Source organism: Eptesicus fuscus, chromosome 1, assembly GCF_027574615.1.
Source record: "Eptesicus fuscus isolate TK198812 chromosome 1, DD_ASM_mEF_20220401, whole genome shotgun sequence".
Lineage (NCBI taxonomy): Eukaryota > Metazoa > Chordata > Mammalia > Chiroptera > Vespertilionidae > Eptesicus > Eptesicus fuscus.
In genome coordinates, this window is record NC_072473.1 from 15,482,711 (window position 1) to 15,501,319 (window position 18,609).

Below are 18,609 nucleotides of genomic sequence, written 5' to 3' on the forward strand. Positions count from 1 at the left end.
TCAACCATCTAAGACACACAAGCTAGGACCCTAATTGTTCTTGTTTTACTTATATTTTACTAACAGGCAGGATGAGCCTGGAGTGCCTATTCCCATATCATGCTGAATAGAATTTACTGAGAGTGGAAATCCTTGTTCCTGACATTAGGGGGGAAGCATTCAGTCTTGTAGCATTAAGTATGTTGTCAGCTATAGGTTTTTCTTAGATATCTTTCAAGTTGAAGAAATTTCTTTCTTGGGAGTTTTTTTGAGTCAGGAATGGATATTGGATTTTTTTCAAATGCCTTATTTTTTACTGAGATCATAGGTGTGTTTTTTGGTTTATTGAGATAATCATGTTGTTTTATCCTATTTTTAATTTGTTACTATTACTTATAGTGATTGCTTTTCAAATGTTAAACTAACCTTGTGTTCCTGGGGAAAACCCCACTTGGTCATGATATGCTATACTTTTAATATATTTTAAAAAAGAATTAGGGCCCTGGCTGGGTATCTCAGTTGGTTAGAGCATCGTTTTGATATGCTAAGATTGCGGGTTCAGTCCCTGGTCAGGGCAGATACAAGAAGCAATCAGTGAATGCATAAATAAGTGGAACAACAAATCAGTGCTTCTCTCTCTGTGCCCCCTTCCTCTATCTCTCTCAAATCAATAAATTAAAAAAAGAATTTGATTTGCTTTTTTAGAATTTTTACATTTATGTTCATAAGAGATATTGTTGTCTATTCTTGTGATATCTTTGCCAGTCTTGGACAGACCAGAGTGATACTAGCCTCATAGAATGCCTTGGAAAGTATTATCTCCTCTTCAGTTTTCTGGGAAAGTTTGTGTAGAATTAATATTTTTTTCTGCCTTGAGTGTTTGAAGTAATTCACCACTGAAGCTTTCTGGGCCTGGACTTCTATTTGTGTAAAAGTTTTAAACTGCAAATTCAGTCTCTTTAAAAGATATAGTGCTGTTCAGGTTATGTTTCTTCTTGAGTAAGCTTTGGTTGTTGTGTCTTTTTAAAAAATATATTTTATTGATTTTTTACAGAGAGGAAGGGAGAGGGATAGAGAGTTAGAAACATCGATGAGAGAGAAACATTGATCAGCTGCCTCCTGCACACCCCCTACTTGGGGATGTGCCCGCAACCAAGGTACATGCCCTTAACCGGAATCGAACCTAGGACCTTTCAGTCCGCAGGCCGACGCTCTATCCACTGAGCCAAACCGGTTTCGGCTGGTTGTTGTGTCTTTTAAGGAATTTGTGTAGTTTATTGGCATGGAGTTGTTTATAATATTCCCTTTTTGTATTTTTAAAAGCTGTAGAATTGGTAGTGGTGCCATCTCTCTCTCATTCTTTTTTTAAATTTTTAAAATTGATTTTAGAGTGAGGGACAGAGATACATTGATCTGTTTGTTTCCATTATTATGCATTCATTGATTGATTTTTGTATGTGCTCTGACCGGGGATCGAACCTGCAACCTTGGCATTCATGCTCTAGCCAGTTGAGCTACCTGGCCATGGCCTCTCTCATTCTTGATATTGATAATTTGTGTCTTTTCTTTTCATCATCTATTGTGTCTGTCTTCTGGCTCTTCAGACTAATGCTCTACACAACACCTGTGGTGACTGCCCTCAGGCAAAAAGTTAGAAAAATGGGCCACTTGACCCAGTCTTTCCCTTTCTCTAGGTACCGTTGGCTTCCCTTCATTTTTGGCCTGTTTTGTGTTACTCTTTAGTACCTTCAGGGAGTTTTCCCCCCCTATCAACCAGAGGCTATAGTTGTTTTCTGTGAGAGTGCTGGAAGCAGAATGTCGGGGCTTTTGGTTTTGTGACATTCTAGCCCAGTGGTCGGCAAACTCATTAGTCAACAGAGCCAAATACCAACAGTACAACGGTTGAAATTTCTTTTGAGAGCCACATTTTTTAAACTTAAACTTCTAACGCCACTTCTTCAAAATAGACTGGCCCAGGCCGTGGTATTTTGTGGAAGAGCCACACTCAAGGAGCCAAAGAGCCGCATGTGGCTCGCGAGCCGCAGTTTGCCGACCACGGTTCTAGCCAGTTGAGAGATGTTTTAATAGCTGTATTCACAGAATGGAACTGGGTAACTTAACAGCACTCTCTAGTCATTGTTACCTTTATTGGGTTTGATATGAAGTAGCTCAACTGGATATTTAGAATAAATTGTGGAGTTAGAGAAAGATGAAAGGAGAAGTGTTGACTTAGCTCTTTTTAAAATGGTGTCAGTGGGAAAAAACATTATCACTTTAAAGAGTGAGCAGTCTTGAATACCAAATATGTCAAGCTTCTGAATGATTTTGAGTGCTTTTGCTTGTCATGGGGAAGTTTTTCAAGAGTAAAAGAATTGAAGAAAACATTTATATTTTAGGTCTAAAAACAAAGCATTTCTAATTTCTTAATTATATCAAATGCATCAGTTTTAGGTCATATTAATGCTATGATATTTGAATATCTTATTTGCAATGGACTTTATTTCCTGGCCATTTGGTATTGAACATTTATACCCTTTTAGTATATATTGCAATTTGAATTGAAAGACACTAGGAGAAGTCATCTCAGGTCTCTGGATCTCAGCCTGATATTTACTGAGCAGTACATGAGCCATGCACTGTTCTAGGCACAGGAGGTTCAGTGGTGAACAAGGAGCTTATATTCTTAAAGGCTCAGAAATCTGACTCCTGACACATTGTGCATGGTCAGGCTCACATGTACAGGCCCTAATGTCAATTTGTTCATTTGAAGTGAGAACTACAGCTGTTAATTAGACTAGCGAGGTTGAACTGAGAGATTAGTGCATTTTCTCTTTATAGACAAGCCACATGGGAAGCCAAATTACAATCACAAGGTTGCTTGGTGAGAATGGAATCAAAACAAAGGGACTTGGTTAGATAATCCATGATTAGGATACACCTGCCACACGAACTATTTGGGTTTCCCCTGAATAATGCTGAGCAGCAAAGCTTGACAATGTCTGGGTCTTTGAGCTTATTTCTATGGTGACCATTTTTCTTTGTTCACACAATTTTTTTTTAACTAAACTATAATCCAATTTACTAAATTACAAGCCACATTCTAGGCCTGCTTCCTAAGATTACACTTAGGTCACCTTTAGAAACATTTAGAGGTTTTTACATTATGAGGCCAGGCATCACATAGACAGTCTCTTGGTTAATTTCAACAGTGTTGCCATATCCATTGTGCAGGTAGGTTTTCCCCTAGGATGGTGACTTTTCTTCTAATCTTCTTCTACTTCTACTTCTACTTCTACTTCTACTTCTACTTCTACTTCTTTTTTTTCCTTATAGTTGTGGTCTGGAAGGGATGTGTGAATCCCTTATAATTATCCTCTTATACTGCCAATAATTTAGTTTTACTCTATTTCAATTTATAGAGAGTTACACTCACTTCTGTTTTTTTTCCTAAATTTATCTTTATTGTTTTAAGTATGGATGCCAAACCCTTGTTCTTAGAATCAATTACTATTTATAGTATTGTTTTAATAGGAAAAGCTAATCTGTCCTAATAGACGTAAAATAACTTTATTTGAAAATGTAGGAAATACCTAAATTTAAACCTAGAAAGTCCTGGGACCCAAACATATATGTTTGATTTCTTTAAATTAAGGACTATAATATAATTCCCTATAAAAGATCCAGGGAACATGAAAGGTAGTTGCCTTCAAGGAGTAATGGCACTACTTGAGGTATAATGGAGGAGACTCAAATTTTGGAATTGTGAGTCAATTTCACTTACTAGATTCTTATTATTTCCTCAAATATTATCTGTATATTAGCTGTCCACAGTCAGGGCTAAAGGACCACCCAGTTTACTATTAAAAACAAACAAATGATGTTAAGACCCAGTGACCACCGAATTTGTAAACATCAGTTCTCATGTTTTCACTAATCCAAATGAAGTGGTATCACTGTCTGTATATCCACCCAAACCTATGGGAAACCAGCAAAGCCTTGGCCAGTACCAGTTTGCAAGTTCCTTGAAGGCAAGAACAACAACAAATAGTGATAGCAGCAATCATGATATGTGTACTGTGCTTATAATTTTCACAGAGCCCTTTCGCAGGTAGAATAATAATTTGAATTTCATAGGTAAAATATATAAGGTGCCCCCAAAATTTATACACATACTTTGAATAATTATAAAGGCAGTATTTATTAAAATACACATTTCATTTTCAAAATTGAGCTATCAGCTGTTAAAGTGTGTATACATTTTTGGGGACACACTGTATAATGAATATGTCTGTTACTATTTCTGCTTTCTAGCCAACCACTCTTTTCGGTTGTAAGTTTTTGGCCTGAAAAATTTGAATTATCACAATGCCTTCTTTTACAGACAAATTTAGTTGTTTTGTGCAAATTTAGATTATACCAATAAGGCTTCTTACCACCAAGTTGATCATTTGAGATGAAAAACCAAAACTAAGATTCAGTGTCTGACTCTTTTGGGTGGGACTGTCCTTTAAAAACCTCTTATTGATTTTTTAGTCAATAAAAATACAAGGCTACTCGACCTTTTTTTCAGTCTTCATACCATTCATGCTTAAAATATTACATTCCAATTAATAACAGCTTTTGGGGGCTATTTTATTTTTTGGATTGTTTATGCTTTTATTTTTTAAAATTTATTTTTCAATTACAGTTGATGTTCAATATTATTCCACTAGTAGCCCTGCACATGAATCCGTGTGCCAGTAGCTCTCTGTGGGGCCTGGCCGCTCCACGCCTGCTGCCCAGAGCTCTCCGCGGCCCAGAGGCCCATCTGGTGCAGAACGCTTGCCTTGTCGCCTTGGTGATGAAACAAGCATTCCGCCAGGCCGCTCAGGTTGCCTGCTCTCAGCGGCCACCCCCACACCCCAGGACTGGGGAACTCTGGCGGGGCTGAGAGGACTGGGTGCCGCCATCCTTTGGCAATGGGCATCACCATCTTTGTGATGGAGTGATGGTTAATTTTTTTTTTAATATATTTTTATTGATTTTTTACAGAGAGGAAGAGAGAGGGATAGAGAGCTAGAAACATCGATGAGAGAGAAACATCGATCAGCTGCCTCCTGCATACCCTCCACTGGGGATGTGCCCGCAACCAAGGCACACGCCCCTGACCGGAATCGAACCCGGGACCCTTGAGTCCGCAGGCGGACGCTCTATCCACTGAGCCAAACCGGTTTCGGCGAGTGATGGTTAATTTGCGTATTACCCTTTTATTAGATAGGATATTAGTTTCAAGTGTACAGAATAACAGACAATTACACCCCTGATAATTCAAATATCCATCTGGCACCATACATACTTATTATACTATCATTGACTATATTCCCTGTTGAACTTTATGTCCCTGTGACTATTTTGCATCAAACATATGAATACTTAACCTTTTGCACTCGGATGTCGAGTGTGACTCGACACGGTTAGCATCGGTAGCAGCTCTTTTTATACTCTTTGAATGTATCAATAATTTGAAATATAAAAAAATCCAAATAAATAAGTTTGTATGAAAAGAAACTCCAGTTTTTTATTCTACTGCCGCGCTTTGTAAAATCTGGGATATTTAAAAAATTAAATCCCGAGTAGAATAAAGGAATCGAGAAAAAAGCAAGCGAGTGCAAAGGGTTAAAGAACTTATGTGTCATCATTGCCACAGGGGCCATGATAATCTTCTCTGTATCTTTCCAGTTTTAGTAAATGTGCTGCCAAAGCGAGCACTTATGAGCTTTCTTTATGCACATTACTTCTGTAGATATCAGTGTTCTAGATCTGAACTGTACAGTATGGTAGCCATTAGCCACAGGTAGGTATTTAAATCTGTTTTAATTAATTGAAATGAAATAAAATTAAAATTTCAGTTAGCCATAATTGCCACATTTTAAGTGCTCAATAGACATGGTAGCCACTAGCCATATCAATATTGGACAATACTGTTCTAGAGAATCTAACTTCTACTTAGTTTTTTTGGGGAAGGCTATCATATCATTCTGCCACTGTTTATAATTTTATCTGCAAGATTTATGTTTCTAAATACTGAGCCAGTCTATATGATATATACTATGTGTTTAAAGTATGCTTTTTTTTTTAAAATATATTTTATTGATTTTTTACAGAGAGGAAGGGAGAGGGATAGAGAGCTAGAAACATCGATGAGAGAGAATCATCGACCAGCTGCCTCCTGCACACCCCCTACCAGGGATGTGCCCGCAGCCAATGTACATGCCCTTGACCGGAATCGAACCTGGGACCTTTCAGTCCGCAGACCGACGCTCTATCCATTGAGCCAAACCGGTTTCGGCTTAAAGTATGCTTTTATAAAATTACATAAACTTTTAATTTTCTTAGCACTTCCTATGTAACAGATCTTACAGGTAAGCAGCGTTGGGAATTGCAGTAAAAACTCATGTAATAATAAAAAATGTTCAATTTCTCTTCCCTTTTGTGGCTCTGTGCACAAGTACAACAGAAAGATTGGAATGTGATTCTGCACTACTTAGAAATGCATAGCTGTCATATAAGGAAAATTACCGACTAACAATAATCTTGAAATGATTCGCATAGTTGAGATTCCATGATGCAAAAATATAGGTCAGTTGTACTCATATGAAATATCAGTTTGAGAATTTAGCTTAAAAAGGCATTTGTCAATTGGAGAATCTGTCAAGTGTAAAGCTGATACTAAAAATTTGATATCACACGTTAGGATCTTAAATTAAGTGTTACATGTTCAGTAAGATGTCGAGCATATCCCAGTTACCCTTTCTTCTTTTTACTTGCATATTCAAGTGGTGCAGGACTAAAGGAAAAATCCAGAACAATATCCCAGGACTGTATTTTTTGCCAAGGGTGATTCAGGGAACTTCAGGTTTAAAGCTGCAGTATCCTATAATGTATTCAGATTAACTAGGACAGAACACTCTGAGAAATGTCTTTGATCCTTGCCTGCGTAAGAATGGTCTCCTGAGTGGCTGAATATAATTGATAGGCCTATTTGCTGAAGGTGACCAGCACTATGCCTTGGTGAAGGACGGGATTGGATAGGTCTTGTTCAAGGATTTACAGAGCAAGAGACATTTGGACACACTGAGTTCCAGATAGATGGAGAAGATTATGAATATGAAAGAAGTGATTACTTTTAAAAAAACAAGAGCAAAACCCCATGAAACACTGGTAGTTGTTCTGTTAGTATGGTTCTGTGCAATCAGACGTGCGTTTAATACCTTTTTCACTTTTAAAAACCATCACTTTCTTGCAAAGTCAGCCATTATTAGAACCTCAAAAGACAGCTGTGTTTTTTTTAAAGGCCTTTCCACTAGTTGGGACATGTGGAATGTTCATAGAGAAAGCAAATATTCCCCCTTTTATTTTTATATTCACTTTAGATACATATTCTTTGCCTAAGAAGCAGTTTGTTATGAATATGAGTGTAGAAGAGAGGTTTTTATTCATACATATTTAAAGAACATCAGTAATAAAAACATTTCCCTAGCTGTGACAAAGAACAGCCTTTGTTTAAGGGTTAGGTATGTCTAAGGAAGTGACTCTTGTTAAGAACTAAGGAATAAAATATAATTCATCTTATCTTGCGTAAGGAAAACTGTCCTAACTTGCATGCTGCTGAGTGCCTAATTTACATTTAAAGCTGAAGTAATGAAGCCTTATTTTTTGCCAGAAACTCCCATTTCTCTCCCAAATATATTTTCTATTAGACAAAAAAAAAGCATTGTTTTTGCATAGTAATGTGCCTTTGCTGATGCAGAAAAGCAACATAACTCAGGATGGAAGGGTTAATTGAAACGTATGTGCTCTTTTGCAGATAAACTAAAATTATTTCTAGGAATCAAAAGGTGGGTTTGCAGGGCACACCAAAAAGAATAGCTTCATCCTGGTGAATTGCAAAGGCAGGTTGTAGTCCTTTCTCACCCAGAGGAGGAGGTAGAATTTAATTCTGAGGACTTTAGACTTCATGGAAACTAGTCCCAGGGGGTCTGAACTTGAAAGTGGATCTATGGAAGCTCTTAGGAATAAACAGTATTTATAGTTAAATAAATCTTCTGAATATAATACAACTGACCCTTTCATTTATGATGTTTTATTTAGTAATAAGGAATGCTAACTATTCATTTTCATTTACTATCCCTTGTTCAATATAAATTTTGCTTTGTTGCACATAATAAGCGTGCTTTGAGGCATTTTCCATCTCCCCCACGGCTGGTTTTCTATCTAGCTGTTCATTGCCTTTCTAATTTTCAACCTCAGAAGTTGTTGATACCCATCTCCCTAGGCTCCCCAACCCCCACTCCCACTCACGGCTGACTTTTAGATGCTATCAGTGTACAGTTTTGAGTCCCAAGTGTGCTTGCACTTACTTTCTTTTATTTTTCCTATGGCTTCATTCTAAAATTTTCATTCCTGTTCTGCCATTAGCTTTTACCTTTCTTTCCTCTTCCCAACCCATCTCCATCTTCTTCTAATTATCCCCAACAGGATTGAATCATAGTTCATGCAATTTGCATGTACTGAAATGGAATGAAATTTTTGAAGTCGCCCCTAAACTACACAGAAGTAAATTTGAGAATGTGCAAGCTCAATTTAACATTATATATGTGAAATTAGTGTAGTATCCTACAAGTGCATATGTATATGGGTGCTCTCAAACATTCTATGTGCCTATACACCATAACCTAAGAACTTGCAATTGTTAAAGCTACTCAAGAAATTCCAAAATTTCTAACATAGTTGATGTTTGAGCAAAAGCAATCAATGTGTTTGCTATCAATCAGTGGCATAATCTATCATTTATTGAATATCACTTTGGATTTGTGAACAGATAGACTTATTTACAGCTTTTTGGAACCTAATTGGTTTTGAAGTAAAAAAGCTCCCCTGTTATTCCAGCACAAGAATTTCAGATCATAGATAGCAGTCACCTGATAGTTCCTGAAGCCACCCATCTGTGCCACCTATCACCATTCTTTGGACTTTGGGGTTGTCCAAATGGGGTGAGAATGCCATTGACCCTCCCAGTTGGCAGTCTTCAGACTTTGGAGGAAGCAAAAACATGTTCTTACCAGAAAGGTGATGGGACTTCTGTTTTGTAAGTAACTGTATTTCCTGTTAAAACCTTGGTGGTCATGTTGTATATTACATTTACTCATGGGCTTTAGTTTGTGTTTTTGTCTTTTAGAAAAGATTATATACATTGACAGTATGCTACATTCTTTAAATGTTTTAAGACATAAACTGGGATGTTCTGATTTCCATGTTGTTTAGAGTTCTTATCCCATGGAAGGACATACAGAAAGACAGTTGAGCTAATTTGGGAGCTAACAGTTGAGCTAATTTGGGAGCTAATTCCCTATAGTGGGAATTTGAAGAGTTTTTCTTTTGATCATCAGTGTCATAGTTAAGATTTATAGACTGATAAAGAGTAATTGGATATTTGTACTGGTTTCAGAAGTACCAGTTGGATGAGAGATATGAAAATTTAAAGATTGAGGCACTCTTGTAACAGAAAATATCAAAGCTACTGCCATAGTTCATCAGAAATCAAGAGAGAAAGAGAGTTATCGTTGGCCTGAATGATCTGAAGTTCAAAGTAAGACTGTGGTCATTATTCATTACCTCTTTTCTTTCAAAACAGCAAGATTCTTGGGTTTCTGTGGACAAGGCTGCTTTTTAATGGCATGTTCTCCAAACAGCTGTTAAGCATTCCCCCTCCCCAATACCACGGACCACATCTGTTCCCACTGTTGATTAGATAGAGGGTAGAGAAAGAAGAGAGGCTGTAGCATGTGTAATTACCAGTAATTAATTCTTGTTGCGCCTCCTCATTTCCTTCTATTCTAACTCCACCTACTCTTCTTCCTGTCTCTGTTGTAAATTCTGTTTCATGTTGGCCACTTGTGGAAAATAATCTTGATGGGTATACAGCTGTTTTCCTAAAATTTTACATTCACCTTACAGGGAAGCTTTTCTTTTTCTTCTGGTGGCAGAATCTCTTGATGAAGCAAGGCAAATAAGAAAATACTAAAGTTAGTGAACATCTCTCTTGGGGCTAGCTTTCCTGCTTCCTTACGTTCTGTTTCTATTGATTCTATTTTTAATTGCCAACAAATATTTATTGAGTACATTCTCTCTTAAACAGCTGTTAAGAGAAAAGACTCTTGCAAGGCATGAATAAGTGTGAGGAAAACAAATGTAAGATATAGTCCTGGTCCTCAGCGTTTATGTACAGTGTAATTAGAGGCCTAAAATATGTATATGGAAAACTAATGATATAAGTTAATATGTAATAATTATAAAATGATTGCCAAAATTGTTGATACTACATGAGATAGAGATAGTGTTCTATTCTTTTTCTCTTTGGGATAAGGCAAGGCTAAAGAAAACATAAATTTGAGCATTTTTAGTTACTATGTCACAATAAAAGAGATATATCACAGGTTTGCTCTTTAAAGAAAGTTCATGGCATGTCTTCTTCACAAATTTTAAAAGCGCAGATTTTCAAGATGCGATGGTTCTTGTGTGTCTGTTTTTAGGAGGATGGGGCTTCAAGTGGAGCATTTTAAAACGGCTTGTTTTTAAAATTTATGATAAATTTTAAAGTGTAGTTGCTGTATCAGTCAGGGCCTCAGCAGGAAAGAGATGACACTGAGATCAATAGGAGGATTTGATAGAGGGATTATTTACCAAAATGTGGGCACGGTATATTAAAATTGCAGGGCAATTGTGTGAACTCTGAGGCTAGTAATAGCAGGGATGTTACACTCTCAGGAGAAAAGGAGTGAGAGGAGGAGCAGATACCTAATTTAAAAAGAGGGAGTTAGATGAAAAAGGTCTTCTGATCACAGGTGGAGGGATCCAGCCAGCCTCTATGTGACCAGTCAGGGAGAAAGCTGGGGTCATAAATAACCTGATCTCACTTTCATCCTGATCTATCCAGTGTTCCTGATTATCTAAACTCATCTGTAAATTAGGGAACAAGGCAGCTTTTTGATGTAATTTATTAAATCAATCTTTCATCCCACAGAGCAGGGTGGAGAGTGGAATTGGATGGGCAAAGGAAAGATACCTGGTACATTTGGAGACTTTGAAAATTTGCCTGAGCATGAGAAATACATTTTGGATAACATCCTCTGCTCTCATTAATCTTGATGATAATAGACATATGTCTGGAATCAGTATGCTTTATTTTTTAATTTTTTAAAAATATGTTTTTATTGATTTTCGAGAGAGAGGAAGGCAGAGAGAGATATAGAAATATCAATGTGATAGAAACATCGATCAGCTGCCTCCTGCATGCCCCCTATTGGGGATCGAGCCTGCAACCAGGGCATGTGCCCTGACCAGGAATCAAACCAGAGACCTCTTGGTGCATAGGGCAATGCTCAATCCACTGAGCCACACAGGCCGGGCTGGAATCAGTATGCTTTATGACAAATCAGTCACTTCTCAAGCATGTATACAGGGTGTCATTGATGTAGGTTAATAATTCTCAACTGGGGGCAGTTTTGCCCCCCATGGGAAATTTGACAACGTCTGGAGTCATGTTCACGTGTTGGCTTTATCATTAGGATCTTGTGGAGGGTAATGATAATGAAAGGAAGACAATTCATTTTCATTTCATTAGGGTAGTGCTCAGATGATTGTTGAAGAATTTAATCTAAGCAACAACCATTACTTTTAGCAAGAAGAAGCTACTGACCTTTGAAAGAACAATTTGAGTTAAGATCTGAGAGTAAAGCTAAAAGGCAGCATAGGTTTTGTGCATTGAGTATGAGGTGGGGGGATCAAGCCCTAAAAGATAACGAAGAAAAGGAAACCATTGTGAATAGTTGGGGTGTAGATTACAATCTTCTCAAGGGCACGGACTACATTTTGTTCATCTTCTAAGAGTTAGGCACCACATCTGGAGCAGTGCAGACTGTCAGTACATACACTGAGTGGCCAGATTATTATGATCTCTGAATGCATAATAATCTGGCCACTCAGTGTATATCCTATATAATAAAAGGCTAATATGCAAATTGTCCCCTCAACCAGGAGTTCGACCAGCAGGCATGCTGGCCAACTGCCCATGTCCCCTCCCCCTGGCCAGGCTGGCCGGACCTCACCCATGCACGAATTCATGCACCGGGCCTCTAATATATATATATATATACACACACAAACTAGTGGCCAGATCATTATGTGTTCAGAGATAATAATAATCTGGCCACTCAGTGTATTTGTCAAGTGAATGAATAACTCTTAATTTAGGAGAAATGGCTACTGTAGAACCAGAAAGAAGGCACCAGTGGGAAGGGAAAGATGAAAGATGCTGAGAAGGGAAGAGGTGAGATTTTTATATAAAAGGAAAGACAATTTGCACTACAAAAAAATGAGAAAGCTAGGCCTTCAAGGACATACTGGCTCATTGGAACCCAGGTTTCCAGTCTTTATGTTTGTCCCTGACCTGGACTCTTATACCTCATGGCTTCTTTTTCTTCTTAATGCAATAGGTAAGAACAGAGACATTTTTCCTCTTTTATTAGCATTGCCTTTCCTCCCCGTTAATATTAATGGGACAATTCCCTGCATGGAACCAGAGCCATACTCCTTCTCTTTTTGGATTCATCTGAAGACTTGGGCATGCCTTCAAATAGCAGGTTTCCGTAGATCAGGCCGTTGGTATGGGGTGCGGTGTGGATGACTCAGTCACTCTGTTTTTATATTCCTGTAGGGCAACTCTTGAGCCCTGTTCCTTTCATTGTCAGACTATGAAAGCTGCTTAGGTGGACGTGATCACATTTGTCTTTTAAGTTCCTTAAGGACAGTAAAACTCCTTTTGTACTTCTTTCAGTGCCTAGCCTATTGTTAATGCTTGTTGAATTAGGGGATTCATGGAGGATTACTCTAAGATTGCAAAGAGAAGTGGTAGAGTGAGATAGGAAAGGATATATTTAGGAAACCTTGACCATGAAGTGTTCCGTCTTCTGAGCGACACATGACATTAAATTGCTGGTTGTAGACGAGAGGATTGGGTATAGAACTAGGAAATAAAGGAGAGAAGAGGCCTTTAAAATATTGGTATGGGAACTGAAGGTAATGGGAGACAGGAGAACTCTTTCTCTGCTGGAGTAAGGGTCATGTAGTTGATAAAGTATGGGGTCCAATATTAGGAAGGATCAGGTAAGTCTGAAATATCTACCATTAAGACTCATCCTCATTGGTACAAGAATGCCTGCAGTCCATCTTTATAGTTAATTTTGTAGACTTTTAAAAATCAGCTTTGTTGCTATTAATTTCATAAACATGTTTTTGCTATCTCATCTTGAATTTACCAATAAAGATCCATCACCATCTATACATTACTCAAGCCAAATGTCAAGTATTTAGCTATGTTTTTTAAAATATATTTTATTTAGTTCAGAGAGGGAGGGAGAGAGATGGAAACATAAGTGATAGAGAATCATTGATCGGCTGCCTCCTGCACGCCCCACACTTGGGATCGAGCCGGCAACCCCGGGCATGTGCCCTGACTGGGAATCGAACCACGACCTCCTGGTTCATAGGTTGATGCTCAACCACTGAGCCATGCCGGCCAGTCTAGCTTTGGTTTTTATCTCATTTCCTGCATCTCAAACTTTAGCAAGTCCTGATTCTACTTCTTATTCATCTCTGCTGCTGCCATCTTATCCCATGCCCATGGCATCTCTCCTCTGGACCACTGCTTCTGCTCCTCACTTCTCACAGTCCACTCTTTATGCTCCTGCCTGCAGATTTGGAAAAAAAATCAGATCATGTCATTCCCTTGACTCACCCCAGCAGCTGTGGAATACTTCTCATGTAGTAGAAGCTCAATTTGTATTGAAGAAACCACTGTAAAGTTATTATGATGTCTTTACAGATAGCAAACCAACCAACCCTTAGACTTTCCTGATTCAAATAACACATTGTCTCTGTAATGATAATAATTGTGGTCAGATTTATTAAGGCTCATCTTTTTTTCTCTTCTCATCTGTGACTGATGGCTGACACCCATTGTTAGGATGGTTAGCAAAAGGTTTATATGTGGCATTGGAGCCAGCAAGACCAGTTGCTTCTCTTTGGCAATCACTTGGATAAATCAAGAGGAGCCATAGCTATGAAATACACTAGGCAACTCCCTATACTTTTCAGGACTGGCTCGACACAAGTAAGAAATCACTATACATTTTGGGGGAAGGCTAATCTTTTTTGGGGGTTCATGACCCTTTTGAGAATTGGGTGAAAGCTGTGGATTCTTTTTTTAAAAAATATATTTTATTGATTTTTCACAGAGAGGAAGGGAGAGGGATAGAGAGTTAGAAACATCGATGAGAGAGAAACATCGATCAGCTGCCTCCTGCACACCTCCCACTGGGGATGTGCCCCGCAGCCAAGGTACGTGCCCTTGACCGGAATCGAACCCGGGACCCTTCAGTCCGCAGGCTGACACTCTATCCACTGAGCCAAACCGGTTTCGGCAAAGCTGTGGATTCTTTACCCAGAAAAATGTCTACATACATGAACACAGAATTTTGTAGACCAGTAAGGGGATTCAGAGACTGAGCCATAGCTCTTAGCAGAAAAATGCATCTTCAAAATTATGTTGTTATATTTGGGATAGATTAAAGCATCTATTTTTGAAGTATAAACTATAGCAAGTAAAGTTGCAAAATATTGGCAGATGGGGATATTGCAGAAAAGAGATAATTTCTTTTTTTCTGATGCTTAATAGGGATCATAGCAGACTCTTAAGGGATAGGGAATTGTGAGGGGGCTTTGTTTGTTTGTTGGTTTATCAAACAAAAAAATTTGAGGAACATTGGCCATTTTGCCTTGTCCTTTTGTTGAGGAGGTGGAGGAGCATGGAAGGTATATCCCTGCAGGCCTTGCGCCTCTTAACCCAGAGAATGGCCTGTAGACTGAGCCACTGAGTGGGGAGCAGGCTATGGGCGAGGAAGAGAGGATGGAAGAAGATGGTCCTGGGGCACAGGAGGGAAGCGGAGAATTTCTTAAGCCATTTCCCTAGGTTGAATCCAGTGCCCCACCCCTTTTCTTTTCCCATTTTAGTTCTTCTTGGTATCTCTATTAAAAAGACACACCAAAAAGGGAGATTTTCCTCTTTGCTAGAAGTTCTTGGGAAAATTTCACTATTCTTTTATTTCACCTCCTTTGGGGTTAAGGAGAGCTGTTATTCCTGAACTTATTGTCAGAGTTTCTTGTATTGTTAATGTTTTAATACTCTCAAGATGGCTTGTTTTTGATAAATCACTAAAGCAGAAGGTATTTCGTCCAGCCTCCTGAAAAATAAAAGCCAAGTATGTAATGCGGTAGTACCAGAGTTGTGAGTTTTTTTCCGGCACAATATATTAACTAAGCAGAAAATGTAAAAGAACAAATACAATAAAAGTAATGTTTGTTTAGTGGTAGTTTGAGATATTTCAGGAGAGATGAGATGTGAAGAAAAGCAGTGGCCATATTTAGAAAGCTGCCTCAGACCCAAGAGTATCTATTGAAGTAAACTTGATGACAGACTTTTTTCCTCTTCATGAATCATTGTATTCCTATAAAAGCGAAAATTCCTCTTCATCTAAACAAATGGCTTCCACATCTGTTTTCTTAGTTTCTCAAAAGGGTGTCTTCAGCTTGCATTTTTTTAAAAGTGTTTATCTGTTTAAAATGAAATATCGTCAAAAGCAGTTTATACATCAAAATCCAAGTTGGTCTTCATCTTCTAAGAATTAGTCGAGAATGATCTGGTGGTGGTAGAGGGGAAAAAAGAAAACACATTTTGTATTCTGCATAGGTAAGTTCTTTCTAACCATACTCTACATTTTAGTGAGTTATATTTAATTGTATATGCTCTTTTGTTTTGGGGGACTGATCGAATAGTAACTTTGTCATTGGTAGCACATCCCAATATTTTCATGCTCTGGGTTCAGAGTTCTGAAAATAAGTTTTTTTCCAGATTAATAGAAGGAGAATTATGTGTTAGTCCCCATTGACTAAGAACTGATCTGTAGTTAGTTTGATTTGTTATTGTCTCATAATCAGTTTCCCCCCAGCACGTCACTAAAAGAAACACTCTCAACTGATTTGTAAAATACTATACATCTTTTCTAAAGCGTTTGTTCGGTTCAAAATCTTGTGTGAGTCTGCTTATCCTGAAGGGTTTCGGTTTTATCTTTTTTAACCTTTAGTCTCGTGGGGCAGGCCACTATGCCCTTGAGCCTATCCTGCCATTTAAAAATGAAGAATGAGAAGCAGCTGAAGTGCTGGCTCTTTTGCAGCTGACAGGAATCCGATCTACTGCTTGGATTCTTTCTGGGTACCGACATGCCAGTGGTGTGTGGCTCCTCCCAGCCACGCCATTTGCAGTCACAAAGTTTAAGATGGTGGGAGCAGAGGAGGTTGTGTGCAGAGGGAAGGAAGATCATTTTTTGTATATAAAGAGCAGGGAGAAAGGCTGTAGATCAGCACATGGGATCCTACCACAGGTTGCAGGACTCCTGGCTTCTTACCACCCAGTGGAATTTCTGGGTCAGGATGAGGCCTTTGTCTTTCAGGAGGTTGCGCAGGCTCCTCCCACCCCCTGAGCTACAGCTGCCTATTCTGTCAAAACAGTGGCCTGCTCTGAGGTCAAAGGTCCATGAGAACTGTGACATTTGATGGTATCAAAGTGAATTAGTGGCAAACGCAATTGATTTAATCACCTATAATTTAGGTAGTTTCTTTTGAAGGATGTGAAGAATATTCTTTGGAAACCGAGAGGAACTCTTCTTCCATTGTTAACTTTCGGTTTATCGGATAAGTATAAATTGGAACTGCTAATAAATGACACCAATCTTGACATAAAAAAAGAACATCCTCCCCCCTCCCAAATGCAGAAGAGAGGCAGGAAAATGATGGTTAGGTTGGAGCTATAGGAGGCTCTTTACTTGTGAAGTGACTTGATTGATGTTTAGTCTTCCTGTTGAGCCCATCACTGCCTCGAGGAGGGGAGCCACTGCAGAGGTTCTGCTTGCTGTTTGTTGAGCCACGGCCTGTAGCTGTTTTTGTTGCTCATGAAAAGGCAAGGTGCTCCCCTTTTTGACCTTGTTGGGAGGCTTAATACAATTATTTGTATTAGGCGCTGGCCACCTGTTGGGATCTTTCTCCTTAAAGGTCAGTGTGTGGTGCCTGGCTGTCTGACTGTGGCAGCGTGCAATCAGATTTGCCCATGGTCACTGGTTTGTATGACACCTGCAAATTGTGACAGAAAGAATGGAGATCTGATAGCTGAAGGGGAAAGGGAGGTGCTGGAGGAGGAATGAGCTATCAGGAGACCCAGGGAGCACCATTACCGTGGTGTGGGTGCCAGTTTGCCTCATCTCCCTTTCTCCTGCTGCCCCTTCATGAGCTTTGCCATCTGTTTCAATGGGATCTGTTATTGTCTGCATGCTGACATTGCTTTGATTTAGTCATATATTGCATCTCTGTTGACCATTGGAATTCCTATATCCCTGAAAGCCCCACATCCCATCCATTGAGCACCTCAGCTTCTGCCTGCCTCCCTGTGGTCTTCATTTAGGTGGCCATAGACATAACATATTCATCAACTCCAAAACTGCCCACCTGGTTCTGCTCCCCAACCTGTTTCCCTTCCTGGATTCCCTGTCTCAATGAGTGACAGCACTGTCTACCTATCCAGTTGTTAAGCCAGGATTTTTTTTTTTTTAATCCTCACCAAGGATATTTTTTCCATTGCTTTTTAGAGAGAGAGAGTGAACCGGAGGAAGGGAGAGGAGGTGAGAGAAACATTGATGTGAGAGAGACACATTGATTGGTTGTCTCCTGCATGTGCCCTGATGAGGGTCGGTCTGGGGATCAAACCTGCAACCCAGGCAAGAGCCCTGGACTGAGAATCAAACCCATGACCCTTCGGTGCACAGGCCTACACTCTAACTGCTGAGTACACCGGCCAGGGCCATGGGTCTCATCTTTGGCACCTATCTCTTCCTCATGCCCCAAATCCAGGCAGATTGCACTTCCTAAATACCTGTGATTCTCTGTCTCCAGTGCAATGACTACTACACTATTCAAGCCTTATCACTTCCCCCTGGATGCTGCTCCTGCCACATGTATTCTCTACATGTTTTATAACCAGAGAGACCTCTTTAAACTGTCAGTCTGCTTGTCACTCCCCAGTTTAAAGTCCTTCCTGTGGTTTATAGGGCCTCTCCTGCATTCTCCCTGCTTTCCTGGGCATTCTCGTCTCAGCCATACTTTTTATTTTCTTCTCATTGCAAAACTTTTTTTTTTGAAAACTTAATTTTCTTTAATTGCTATTGAGAGTTTCCCTCTGTCCTTTGGATCTTCACACTCTTCCCCTACCCACCTTTTTCTGTTATTTCCTGTAGCTCACTTCCCCCCATGTACAGTTTGCTTCAATGAACTTTAACTTCCACCGCAGGGGCCTCTGTTTTGTTTGTCTTCTCCATGTTCTGCACTTACATACTAAATGACTTTCCTCAACTTGGCATTTATCTGTTTCTTTTGAAATTTCTCTGGATTCTTCCCAGAAGATGATGAGACAGGAGAAGAAGTGATTGA

At 39.2% G+C, this 18,609-nt stretch overlaps 1 protein-coding gene and 1 non-coding gene across 2 annotated transcripts in view; one reads left to right on the plus strand and one right to left on the minus strand.

Moving 5' to 3' along the window:
* POLA1 (DNA polymerase alpha 1, catalytic subunit) overlaps positions 1 to 18,609 on the plus strand; it is a 318,632-nt gene that overhangs the window by 81,035 nt on the left and 218,988 nt on the right. The gene's annotated exons all lie outside the window — the stretch shown is intronic.
* Positions 5,619 to 5,727, minus strand: LOC114234062 (U6 spliceosomal RNA). The gene has a single exon (XR_003620258.1). It is a non-coding gene; the product is annotated as a U6 spliceosomal RNA (small nuclear RNA).